The sequence below is a fragment of the Notechis scutatus genome, chromosome 2, assembly GCF_049901735.1.
Source record: "Notechis scutatus isolate UNSWTSFEM ecotype Mainland chromosome 2, rNotScu1.2, whole genome shotgun sequence".
NCBI classification, from domain to species: Eukaryota; Metazoa; Chordata; class Lepidosauria; order Squamata; family Elapidae; genus Notechis; species Notechis scutatus.
Window position 1 is genome coordinate 250,932,875 of NC_142010.1, and position 12,692 is coordinate 250,945,566.

At 43.0% G+C, this 12,692-nt stretch overlaps 1 protein-coding gene across 6 annotated transcripts in view; it reads left to right on the forward strand.

The window, feature by feature from the left end:
* The first annotated feature begins 524 nt into the window (after positions 1 to 524).
* Positions 525 to 12,692, forward strand: part of ALPK2 (alpha kinase 2) — a 99,399-nt gene continuing 87,231 nt past the window's right edge. For 3 of the 6 annotated variants that reach the window (XM_087958555.1, XM_087958560.1, XM_087958559.1), the window contains exons 1-2: positions 544 to 642; positions 1,326 to 1,444. The gene's annotated coding sequence lies outside the window, so the exon portion shown is untranslated. Of the gene's footprint in view, positions 643 to 1,131; positions 1,445 to 12,692 lie in introns of those variants that run through there. The other 3 variants (XM_087958557.1, XM_087958558.1, XM_087958556.1) reach the window with 3 other exon arrangements.

A 12,692-nucleotide genomic window follows, 5' to 3' on the forward strand; every position in this document is an offset into this window, starting at 1 on the left:
GGCTTAGCTCAACTGTTCTGTACTAAAGCTGGTTGCTGCTCTGAAACTGAAACTCCTCTGCTTGTGTTTTGCATTTGGAACAGATTTCAGTTGGGGAGAAGGAGTAGAACTCCTTAGCATCAGAGCGTGTTAATTATAATGTATGAAACACTAATGCTCTGATGGTCATTTCAAAAAATCCTTTCTTAGCACTTAGAAGCCAAGAGGAACATACATGGCAAATTTCAACTTTATAGGTTTTACGGTTCTGGAGATTTTGTGATGATGCATGAGTGGTATTTTGCTTTTATATAGATAGATTATTATTACTTGAGTCAAAAAATTAATAAAGCCTAACAGACTTTCTTCTTTTAAAAAAACAACAATGTTTTTTTTTTTTAAAAATCAAATCAAATTGAATAACAAAAGGTGTTGGACTTAAACGAATCCTATCAAGGTCCCAAGATCCTTGGGATGGATCACCTGTTGTGTTGTGATTAAATAGTCTACGGACATACAGAGTGATATGATCCTACCCAGCAAAACAACACTGATACTTTCAGCCTTCTTGGCTACAAGTGAGAATTATTTACAACTTGTCAAACAGGAGTACTACAGCAAAAGAACGAGCCACAGATGCCCTTCTACCAACAACGTTCCAAAGTAAGCTTGTGCGTTCATTTACCATTTCGTTTAGTAGAAAGGTTGTGGGTTTGTTGTATAGCTGAATGGGATTCTCTGTTTAGTTACAATGAAGTTTGAAGGGCTGGGTTTCCCCCCCCCCTTCTTCTCTCATGTTAAACTATACTATAGTTAATCACCCTTGTTATTAATTATATAATCTATAGTAAATGATCTTAGGTTTTCCTTTGGGGTTTTGAAATATCTTCAGAGTGTTTCAGGACGTTCCAAAATATCCAAAAACAGTATCAGTACAAATCTTTCCTCAAATGCCAGATGAAAGTAATTTAGGGGGACAAAACCAAAATCAATGTCCTCTTTTGACCTTATGGAAACAGTTACAATTTCAATAACTATCGCCATGTATTAATAACCTTGAAAACATCCTTCGCCTTTTGTATGTGTCATCATGTAAGATACCTAGATTTAACGAGATTTTGTTAATATATTTCTGGATATACATTGCATCTATGAAAAATGTAGGCTGAAAAGAATCCGCACATGTCGAATGTATCGTATATAGTTACAAGATGCAGATTTAAAAATAGACTAGGATGGGATCAGCATGTCTCTGTGCCTGACTGAGATTTCATTAGCTCCCCTTAAATTAAATTACACACATCCAGTATTTCTTCTATTTAAGTTATTCTCTGCCTTCCACTCAGTGTTGACTCATGGTGCCTGCCTGGACTAATGCTTGCAGTATTCTTGGCAAGAGTTTCAGGGGTGGTTTGCCACCGCTTCCTTCCTAGGTCTGAGACAAAGAGGCCCCAGGTCACCCAAGGCAAGATTAGAACTATTGTTCTCACAGTTTCTAACTTTAACCACTATAATAAACTGGCTCTCGTATATGTTATCTATAAGTATATATGTGGTGTCTCTGTACATGTGTTTGTGTTTGTGTGTGTACAGATCTATCTATCTATCTGTCTGTCTGTCTGTCTGTCTGTCTATCTTATCTATATGTCTGTCTCTCTGTCCCTCTCCCTCCCCCTATATAATATATGTTGGTATTTGCAACTGTGTGTGTGTCTGTGTGTGTATAGTTGCAAATAACCAATGCTTTTCAAAAATATTTATTGTAATGCTTTTAAAGTTTAATAACTTTAAAAAGTACAGTTAGGATAGTACCATCCTTCTTTCAGAAAGCAGCATTTAAATATGTGCTTGGTTTATTTATTTAAGGTTTTTTTTTTTGCATCAGGACTCTAGGTTCTTCAACTGTCACCAACAGTTTCTATATATCATTTATTGGTTCGATGTGTTCTGTAATAAACTTCCCTCTTATTCTTCAGTTACTCAAGCTGTCCCTTCGATCTTTTCCTTCCAAGATTAGATTAGATCTCCGTTTTCCTGACGTGGTATGGATCCCCACCTCAGTTGCTCAGTCGTCTCCAGCTCTTTGCGACATCTCCCCCCCCCCCCATGGACCATAGTGAACCCCTGTCCTCCAGCGTTGATTTCCTTTAGGATTGAGTAATAAGATAGCATGCTTTAATTCAATATGCCTGGTGATGTTGGAAAATGTCATGAGCCGTTAAGTGAGGGAAGGGATCAGGGGTGGGATGCTGGAGGTTTGCAGGGGTTCGGGAGAACCCCAAGCTAAGATTTTGCACAGTTCGGAGAACCCCCAAATCCCACTCCTGGTTGGCCCTGCCCCGCCCACCCAGCCACTCCCAGGAGTCCCCACGGGGCCTGTTTTGGATGCAGATAAGTGCAGAGTGTGCACAGAGGCTCGGGGAGGGTGAAAAACAGGCCTCCCAGAAGTTTGGGAAGGCCGGAAATGGGCCTATTTCCGGCTTCCAGAGAGCCTCTGGAGCCCGGGGAGGCTGTTTTCGCCCTCCCAGAGACTTGAAGAAAGCCACCGGAGCCCAGGAAAGGCACCCCCCGCGCCATGATGCAGGAGGCCAACTAGGCCACGCCCACCATGGCTACGCTCACCCAGCAACCAGGCAGAGAACCCTCTGCTAAAAAAATTTTTGAAGCCCACCCCTGGATGGAATCCTGATTTTCCTAAAACTTGTCAAACACTTTTAAAACTGGCTACTTCAAGGGGAACTGACCCATCTGGACTATTCAGCCAGAATGGGGATGCTGAAAATCCACCACCACCACCACCAAGGGAATATCTTACCTCCAGAGATTTGACTAGCATCCTCAATAACAATTTATCAAAAGGCTGTGAAAACAGAACTGTCCTGCTGAGCTTTTAATTACACTGCTGTAATGAAGAGTGAGGAGAGATGGATTTATGGGGAGGTGAGGTTTGCTTTAATGGTTTTATGCAAAGGTGTCAGCAAAGGCTCAAGGAAGCCAAGATACTGTAATAGCTGTGATCAAAAGTCTCGTCCCTTTTTATGTGCATCCTACACATGAGACATTGTGATGACCTGGGGCGTGACAAAACAATAACACAGTCACAAAAGTAGAATAAATTCCCTTTAATGCCTCCAACTTGGCCTCAATGTCCAATTATTCTCGACATCAAACTTTTCCAAAAGCAGTCTACGAAGAGACTAAATTCAATCCGAACCAAAAGTAAAAATAAATAGAAATTTAAAAAAAACCAACACAAACCACACTGGAGTCATTAACACGGCAGGCCAGGATGATAAATTGCAGACTTCCACAAAATAACGCAGCAACCACAGTTGGGAAGATGCCAAAACCCAGATAAGCCTTGACCAAGATAAAGCACACTTTGCTTCCAGCAAAGAGCTTTTAAAATGCCCCACTTATATCCTGTTCTGCCAGCTGCAACTAATGAAAGGGATCAGGGCCTTTTTCTCTCCCATAAGCCAGGTTGCTCCCTTCTCCGTTCCTCCCTGCGTGCCCTAGAATGAAGAGGGGGTGGCCCTGGGTATTCCTCTGAATGGCCAGCTGGACTGTGCCCTTCCCCCACTTCTTTCACAGAGCCACACTTTCACTCCTTGTCAGCTCCTCAATCTCCCCCTCAGAGTCAGACTCCAACAAGGGCATGACAGACATGTAGAAAGGGGGCGGGGCTTCATTCCAACAGTTGTGGGTGCCATTTTGATCTTTTGACCCCACTCCTCCTGATTTCACGTTCAGCTTTTCTAAACCATCAGGCACCCTTGCAATAACAATAGCAATAGCATTTAGACTTATATACCCTTCACAGTGCTTTGCAGCCCTCTCTAAGCAGTTTACAGAGTCAGTATATTGCCCCCAACAATCTGGGCCCTCATTTTACCAACCTCAGAAGGATGGAAGACTGAGTCAGCCTTGAGCCTGTCAGAATCGAACTCCTGGCAATGAGCAGTGTTACTGCATTCTATCCACTGTGCCATCACGGTTCTTGTAATAGCAGTACAGCAATACATGCATGCATTCATGTATCTTCAAAGATAAATAATTTCCCTTAATTTCCAGAAATGGGACAAATGACTTCCCTATATAATTCTCCATTCAGACATTTCAGAAAGGCTGATGAATCCATTTCTATTCCGAACAAATATTAATTGCAGCTAATTGATTCTTAACTGTCCAACGATCATTTAATTTTATTTTTTAGTTACATTAGAAGCCGTAACCTTGGATCTGAGAATATAATTTTTGAAAAACTAAACAATCTGCCAAAGCATTTGAGGGTCAAATCTCACCACAGGTGTTATGGGCTGGGCTGGGCTTGTACATCACAGTAAATCATGCTTTGCTTAATCATGTTAGTAGTTGAACAAACTATGGTTGATTGAATTCACACCTCCCGCTGAGCTTACAAGCTGTGACAGCTGTGTGTGATCTGTGGATCCATCCACTAGATGGCGCTGCTCGGTGACGCCGGCTTCTCCACACATTGCAGATAATATTACAGAAACATCTGTCATAGGAGGTGTGTATACGCTCATATAATGTTACCTTATTTTGCAGGCTGCTAAAAGAATGACCGAGCCATGTCCAAAGGGCATTCAAAGAACAATGGATGCCTGTCCTTTTGAATAGCTGTGCAAGGGCATTTGAAGCAGAAAAGGCTCCCCTCCCTTCCTTTCTTTAAACACACCAGAGTGAAAAGATAAAGAACACACACACACACACACAAACTAACCCCCACCAGTGTGAATGAGCACATAAAGAAGGCTTGAATGATTGGTTGCAGCTGCCAGGCCTTGATTAAAATAACAGGTGGCTGCAAAACCCAACCAGCAGGCCTGCTTTTAATGCTCTTCTCTTTTGAGTTTCCCAGGTTTCAGAAAGCACAGGAGACTTTAACTTCCCTCTGCGCTACCTCCACGGATCAAAGCCATTACATTTACATGGCTGTGTTATTACAGCCCTTCGGTCTTTTTACATCCGACCCCAGTTCTTGGTTACTATTATTCACCCTACCCCACCCTACCCTTTTAACCAGGCTGTTAGTCATTCTCTTGTTTAAAAAGAACCGAGCAGAGAAATTTGGCGTTCTTTGGGTAACAGTATTTGCATTTTGAAAGAAGGGAAGAAAATAGCCTCGCTTTAGAAGACCCCTCCCATGGTGATGTGGTCGCAGGGCATTCGTCATCTTTAGCGTTGTCTTCTCCATGCATTTTTAAAAAAAACTTTTCCTGTACCTGTTTAAATTCCACATCGCATGAGTTTGATTTAGCTTTCAGCCTAGCTACATGTTATATTGGAAGTCAATAACGTGGTGCACACATATTTATTTATTATTTACTTGTTTATTGAATTTATATTGCCGCCTATTCACCCATGGCGACTCGAGGCGGCTGACAGAATGTAAAACCATATTTAAAATAAATAAAAAAACAATAAAAACTAACAAAAAGAATCAAATAAATTAACTAAAATAAATAAAATAAATTAACAAAGTACAAAATCTGGAAATAAATAAATAAAATCACCCCCCAACTCCCACCCCCTCCACCCCAGCAGCAGCAGATCACACGAGCGATTTAATGGGCTCCATCCCACTCTGGGTTCCCCAGGTCCAATGACAGAACCACGTCTTCAGCGTCTTCCGTAAGAGTGTTAGAGTGGGGGCCATTCTAATCTCTATGGGGATGATGTTCCAGAGAGAGGGAGCCACCATGGAGAAGGCCGTTCTTCTGGGTCCCACCACGTGTACCTCCCTCAGGGATGGCACCCACAGTATTCCCTGCCTCCCTGCTCTGATGGGTCAGGTAGATGTGACTGGCAAGAGACGGTCCCTCAGATAACCTTCCTTTTGGGCCCTCTGCTTTATCAGACTTTTAATTTTTTTTAAAAAAAAAAACCATGAAAATTAATGGGAAGGTTTAAAATTAAGTGCTGCAAAGTACAGTGCTGATCTCTAGCAAGATTCACAGGAAAGTTTCTAGATTCTATTTAGGACAGAATGGGACAATTCGACGCACCTAGTATTTTAGTATTTTTAGTGTTTATTTGATTTGTCAGTCGCTTACAAGATACAGGTATAAGAATAAATATAGTTTTGAATACATGAGATAGATACTTATAAGAAAAATAAAAAAAAACAATAGGACAGGAACGGTAGGCACATTGGTGCACTTATGCACGCCCCCTACAGGCCTCTTAGGAAGTGGGTGAGGTCAATAGAAGACAGTCTAAGGTTAAAGTTTTTGGGGTTTGGGGAAGAAACCACAGAGTCAGGTAGAGTATTCCAAACATTGACCAAACATTGACCTAACTTGCCGTGGCCAAGTTACGATGGCCAACTCCCCATGGGACAATTCACTGTGGGACAATTCAACAATTCTATTTAATTATTTAAAATAAGTAAAAAATATTTTAATTTTTGTCACTCACATTTCATTTTGTCCCTCCTTTGGCATCATTTCTTTAATGATTCTATTCCACCCTTTGTTGATATTAGTATAAACTCTTAATCTGTGGCAAGTTGGCTATGGCGAGATAGCCTTGGCAAGCTAGCCATGGTGAGTTATCTTAGACCAGGGATGTCAAATTTGATTTCATTGAGGGCCACATCAGGGCTGGGTTTGACTTTGGGGGGTTGGGGTGGGCGTGGCCATCTTGACATCACTCGTGTCGGGGCACCTGTGGTGGCCCAAGTGCTCTGCCAGTGAAAACAGGCTCCCAAGCTCAATTTCGGCTGCAAAGGCCTCCTGAAACTCTTTGCCAGGGTAAATGGAGCTCGGGAGGGCCATGGGTGGCCCACACGAGCTCCATTTTCACTGGCAGAGGCACTGTGTGTCGGTCCTCTGCTGTTTCCAGGGTGACTCCACGGGCCAGATCTAAGCACCCTGTGGGCCAGATCCGGCCCATAGGCCTTGCATTTAACACCCCTGTCCTAGACCCTATTTAAAAAGATAAAGGTTCCCCTTGCACATACATGCTCATCATTTCCAGCTCTAGGGGACGGTGCTTATCTCTGTTACAAAGCCGAAGAGCCAGCGCTGTCCAAAGACGTCTCTGTGGTCATGTGGCCGGCATGACTGAACGCCGAAGGCATATGGAACACTGTTACCTTCCCACCAAAGTGGTCCCTATTTTTCTACTTGCATTTTTTACATGCTTTCAAACTGCTAGGTTGGCAGAAGCTCGGACAAATAATGGGAGCTCACTCCGTGACACGGTGCTAGGGATTCGAACCGCCGAACTGCCAACCTTTCTGATCAACAAGCTCAGCATCTTAACCGCTGAACCTTGACCTTTTAAAAGATGATGCCATAACTACTGCCTTAGGATATTCCTAAACCTGCACACTCACAATCGCACACAACAGAGGGCTTACTTGCCCAGTGAAAAAGGCAAAAGTACCTTTGGTTTCCAAAATGCCTCATAGGATATTTGAGAGCATCCTCACTAGCTTGTCTTTTTGGCCATGCCTTCTGATTGGCTGGCAAGGTTGTCTGCATTGGGGCAGTCAGAAAATCATTATCATGTGACCAAGGTCCAGCCTTCTAAAGCTGCTCACCCCTTCCCTTTCTTCTTACGACGTGACATAGACTGTCACACTGTAAGACTCAACTTACAGCCCAACATTTCTGTTGCTACATGGGACAGCTGTTAAGTGAGCTTTGCCCCATTTTATGACCTTTCTTGCCATAGTTGTTAAGTGAATCATTACAGTTGTTAAGTTAGTAACACGGTTGTGAAGTGATTCTGGCTCTTGGCTTCCCCATTGCTTGTCAGGAGGTCGCAAAAGGGGATTATATGACACTGCATCTGTCCTAAAAATGAGCTCATTGCCAAGCATCTGAATGTTGATCACGTGACAATTCATCTAGTGACCATTCAGAGTTACAATGGTACTGAAAAAAGGGACTTTTTCACACTTGGGATTATTGCAATATCCCCATAGTCACGTGATCAAAATTGAGATGCTTGGCAACTGACTCACATTTATAATGGTTGCAGCTTCCCAGGGTCATGTTTTGGTCAGCAGCACACTATTAAAAAAGATGCTGAGACTCTAGAAAGAGTGCAGAGAAGAACAACCAAGATGATTAGGGGGTTGAAACATATGAAGAACAGTTACAGAACTGGGCATGGCTAGTCTAGTGAAGAGAAGGACCAGGGGAGACATGATAGCAGTCTGCCAATATTTGAGGGGCTGCCACAGAGAGGAAGGGGTCAAGCTATTGTCTAAAGCGCCTGTAAGCCAGACAAGAAATAATGGATGGAAACTGTTCAAGGAGAGATTCAACCTGGAAATAAGGAGAAATTTTCTGACAGTGAGAACAGTCAACCAATGGAACAGAATTGCCTTTGGAAGTTGTGGGAGCTTCATCCCTGGACTCTTTCAAGAAGAGACTGGACTGCCATCTGTCAGAAATGGTGTTGGATCTCCCGCTTGGGTGGGGGGTTGGACTAGATGACCTACAAGGTCCCTTCCAACTCTGTTACTCTGAATCTGAATGAATGTGAACAACTTTTGCGACCTTCTGACAAGCAAAGTCAATGGGGAAGCCAGATTCATTTAACAACCATCTTACTAACTTAACTGCAATGATCCACTCAACAACTGTGGCAAGAAAGGTCATAAAATCAGGCAAAATTCACTTAATACTGTCTCACTTAGCAACATAAATTTTGGGCTCAATTGCGGGCGTAAGTCGAGAACTACCTGTTGTATCTCATAAAAATGTAAATACTTGGTGTTAAAGTGACTTGATTAAGCATGTTATGTGAACTAGCCATTGTTCCCATTATGGGTCAATCACGATAATTGGATTAACCCAGCATAGTGAGTCCAAACAAATTCCATTATGGGTTAGATAATAATTACCTATAATCTTTAATATAGATCTTCTGTTTTCTACCCATAAAAGCCCAGGTTGCTTTAGCCCAGGGGTGTCCAACCTTTTACCTTCCCTGGGCCACATTAGAAGATGAAAATTTGGTTTAGGCCGCACATAAAATAAAATAAAATAAAATTATTTTTATTATTTATTATTAATTATTTATTAAAAATTATTTATTTTTATTTTATAATTTTCCGGCCAAATTTTGCGGGGGGGGGGGGAAGAAAGCTCGCCTGCCTCGTGCCTACCTCTCCTCCTGCAAATTATTTATTTTTATTAATTTTCCGGCCAAATTTTGCGGGGGAAGAAAGCTCGCCGCCTCGCGCCTACCTCTCCTCCTGCAAATGCAGCGGCGGCAGCGGCGGCGGGGGCAGAAGCAGCAGCGGTGGCGGCTGGGGCAGAAGCAGCGGCAGCAGTGGCGGCGGGGGCAGAAGCACCGGCGGCGGGGGCAGAAGCAGCAGCGGTGGCGGCAGCGGCGGCAACAGCAGGAGGTGGCGGGGCGGGACTTTTGGGCTGCGGCTGCCCGCCTTTTCTGTTGCTCACCTCGCCCCACCTCATGTCTACCTCTCCTCCTGCAAATGCAGCAGCAGCGGCGGGGGCAGAAGCAGCAGCGGCGGCAGAAGCAGCAGCGGCGGTGGCGGCGGCGGGGGCAGAAGCAGCGGCGGCGGCGGGGGCAGAAGCAGCAGTGGTGGCAGCGGCGGCAACAGCAGGAGGTGGCGGGGCGGGACTTTTGGGCTGCGGCTGCCCGCCTTTTCTGTTGCTCACCTCGCCCCGCCTCGCGCCTGCCTCTCCTGCTCCTCGCTGGATCTTTCATGAAGGTTGGGGTGGGCGTTGGGCCGCATTACGAGGCGGGTTGGACAAGCCTGCTTTAGCCATTTGTTCCTTGAAGGGAAAGCTTTTCCTTTTAACCCCAATGGATGTCAAAGTACAATAAGCTTAATGCAAAAGGCTAATAGACAGGCAGGCTATAGCAAAAAGCTTTAACAAAACCCACCCATTAGGAAACATTAATTTGCATCCTATTGGAAGCAAGGAAATCTGCTGCATTTCCAAACTTTCTTTCTTAGAAAGATGGAATCTATAGAAAAGCTTTAAGAGAACATTTTGAGTCCAGAATAAGCTTGAATAGCAGTGAATCAAGCAGAATGGTATGACTCAGTTGTCAAGTACTCACAGAGTATCTTGTAATGGTCCAAAATAGATGATATCTAATGCAACTTATTCTGAAGGGTTCTTGATGCTCTCTGAGTTTGGATGTTTGCTTGCAGATACTTCATTACACAACTAGGTAACGTAGAGATAAACTACCCTTATACATTATTCGGTTGGAAGAAATATCCTTCTGGGTTCAGTTCCAAGTGGGGAAAAAGACACTGGCAACGTGGAGGCTGTTTGGAAAGATGGTTAAATGGTGGACAGCAGGGCCGCATGGCTTGGAGCTCCAAAGTGAAAAGGACGACCACATGCTTCAAGATGTTGGGTGAAGAAAAAAGAGAAGGGCCAAGATGCTGAGAATCCCTGGGTTTTATGCCCTCTGTTGGGATTTGAATTTGAGCTTCTATCCTGATTGGTTGTCAGACTCCCATGGGGCCATGCAGGGGCAACTCTGTAGGCTGTCCTGAGTTCGAGGCTTGGTTGAGCCTTGCAGGATGATGATGTAATGAAAAGGCTTTAGGCAATTCCTATTATAGCTCTACCTGGAGTAGATCTTCGTTATGTAAAATAGACTGGCCTAGGCCAGAGTAATGGCCCATTAGCAAAGGGGGGCCTCTCTGAGTTTCTACTTTTTTTTTTTTAGGGGAAATATTCTGCCTTTTTAGTATATCCTAAAATATTTCAATTTCCTAGGAGAGAGATGGGTTTTAACTTCCAACAATTCAATTTAAAAAAAACCTACTAGGGAAACAAAAAGTCTACAGATATTCCTCGACTTACAACAGCCTGTGTCAGGATTCCAAGTGATGAAATCCATTTAAAAAGAAAAGAACAAAGTCCATCTTCCAAAGCCAATTCTTTTATTTAGGAAAGCATCAAATTGGCAAAGTCCATGGTAATTCTTGATCTGACACAACCCGGAATTACCCCACAAGTTTACAAGTTAGAAACAACCCCCAAAAGTCACATTCTCTAATAGAAGTAATCCAACGTTGCTTGATGTCATAAATCTCCACCTTAAGGGGCCTAAGCACGGACATCTCGTTTTCCCACGGGAAGAAGAATCACCTAGCCTAAACAACTCTCTCTATCTCCACTCTTCCCCCCCTTAGGATTGTGGCAAGCCCAAAACCCTTCCCCCCATGACTGCCACAGAGAAAGTAAGAAAAAGGATATATACTAAGCCTAACTAAAATGGCTACACATATGTCAATTTCGGGCTTGACAACCCGTTTAACAACTGCAATTCAGTTAACAACTGTGGCAAGATAGGTTGTAAAATGGGGTGAAAGGCACTTAAAAACCGTCTGTCTTAGCAACATAAAATTTGGGCTCAATTGTGGTCATAATTCGAGACCTATACAACAGATTAGAATTAGAATTCTTTTATTGGCCAAGTGTGATTGGACACACGAGGAATTTGTCTTGGTGTAAATGCTCTCAGTGTGCATAAAAAAAAAGATACATTCATCAAGAGTCAAGATCTACTCCAGTGAACAATATTTAGATAAGCAGGGATTAACACCAGATGAACCATCAGGCAGAAAACTATAATCAAAGAACCACCAAGGAGGAATCCACCAAAATGGCAAAACCACCTAGCTACTACATATAAACCCCACACTCATACACTTCCATGATGTTACCTAGTTGGGTAATGAAATAGCTACAGGCAAACAACCAAGCTCAGCAAACATCAACAGTTTAACCCCGAGCTAGCTATGTTCTCTTCTATTGGAACAACTTGTTCCCTAGCAGTTAAAAAAGAACAAACCCATGTACAGGGTAGATACATTCAACAAGTAACACTGGGGAAACATTTGTGGGAGCCTTAGCATTGCAAATGTACTTACAGGAATTCGAAAAGCATCAATAACAAATGCCTCTTCAAAGGAAAATACTTGCAATTTAAGTGAGCAGATGTTTTGACTGCCGTTTCTCCGTGGCAGGGGAAGAAAGGGAAGGAAACACTTTGGCAATCAAATATATAAAAGCTTGTTTCATTCAAAGTGGAATAATTACATGTGTGCCCATAATTTACCCATTGGTTCATCTCTAAGAAGATAACGGTGGAGCAAATGGAGTAAACAAAAGGCAAGGAATAAAAAGGAATGGAGTTATCCTTTCCAATATTGTTTGCATAATAATTATTTATTCTCGCACAATACAGTTTGCAATAGTTCTTTTCAGCAAAACGTGCAAATCAGCAGATGAACACAACTAGTACCAGCTTTATCTATTTCTTGAAATGCTGTCAGTGTTCTGGATGACATTTGTGGCCCATCTCAAAGGTGCTTTCCCCTCTCCCCCAAAAAACAACTAGTGAGTTTTGCCCCATTTTATGACTTTTCTCACCACGTTGCTTAACTGAATCACTGCAGTGGATAAGTAAAGAACTCGGTTGTTAAGTGAAGCTGGTTTCCCCATATTGACTTCGCTTGTCAGAAGGTTGCAGAAGCAGATCACATGATTCCAGGATACTGCAAGGGTCATAAATGCGAGTCAGTTGCCAAGCATCTGAATTTTGATCGCATGACCCATGGGGATGCTGCCGCGGTCACAAGTGTGAAAAATGATCATAAGTCCCTTTTTTCAGTGCTGTTGTAACTTCGGATGGTCACTAATATAAGTCACCTGTATTATTGGTTAGACAAT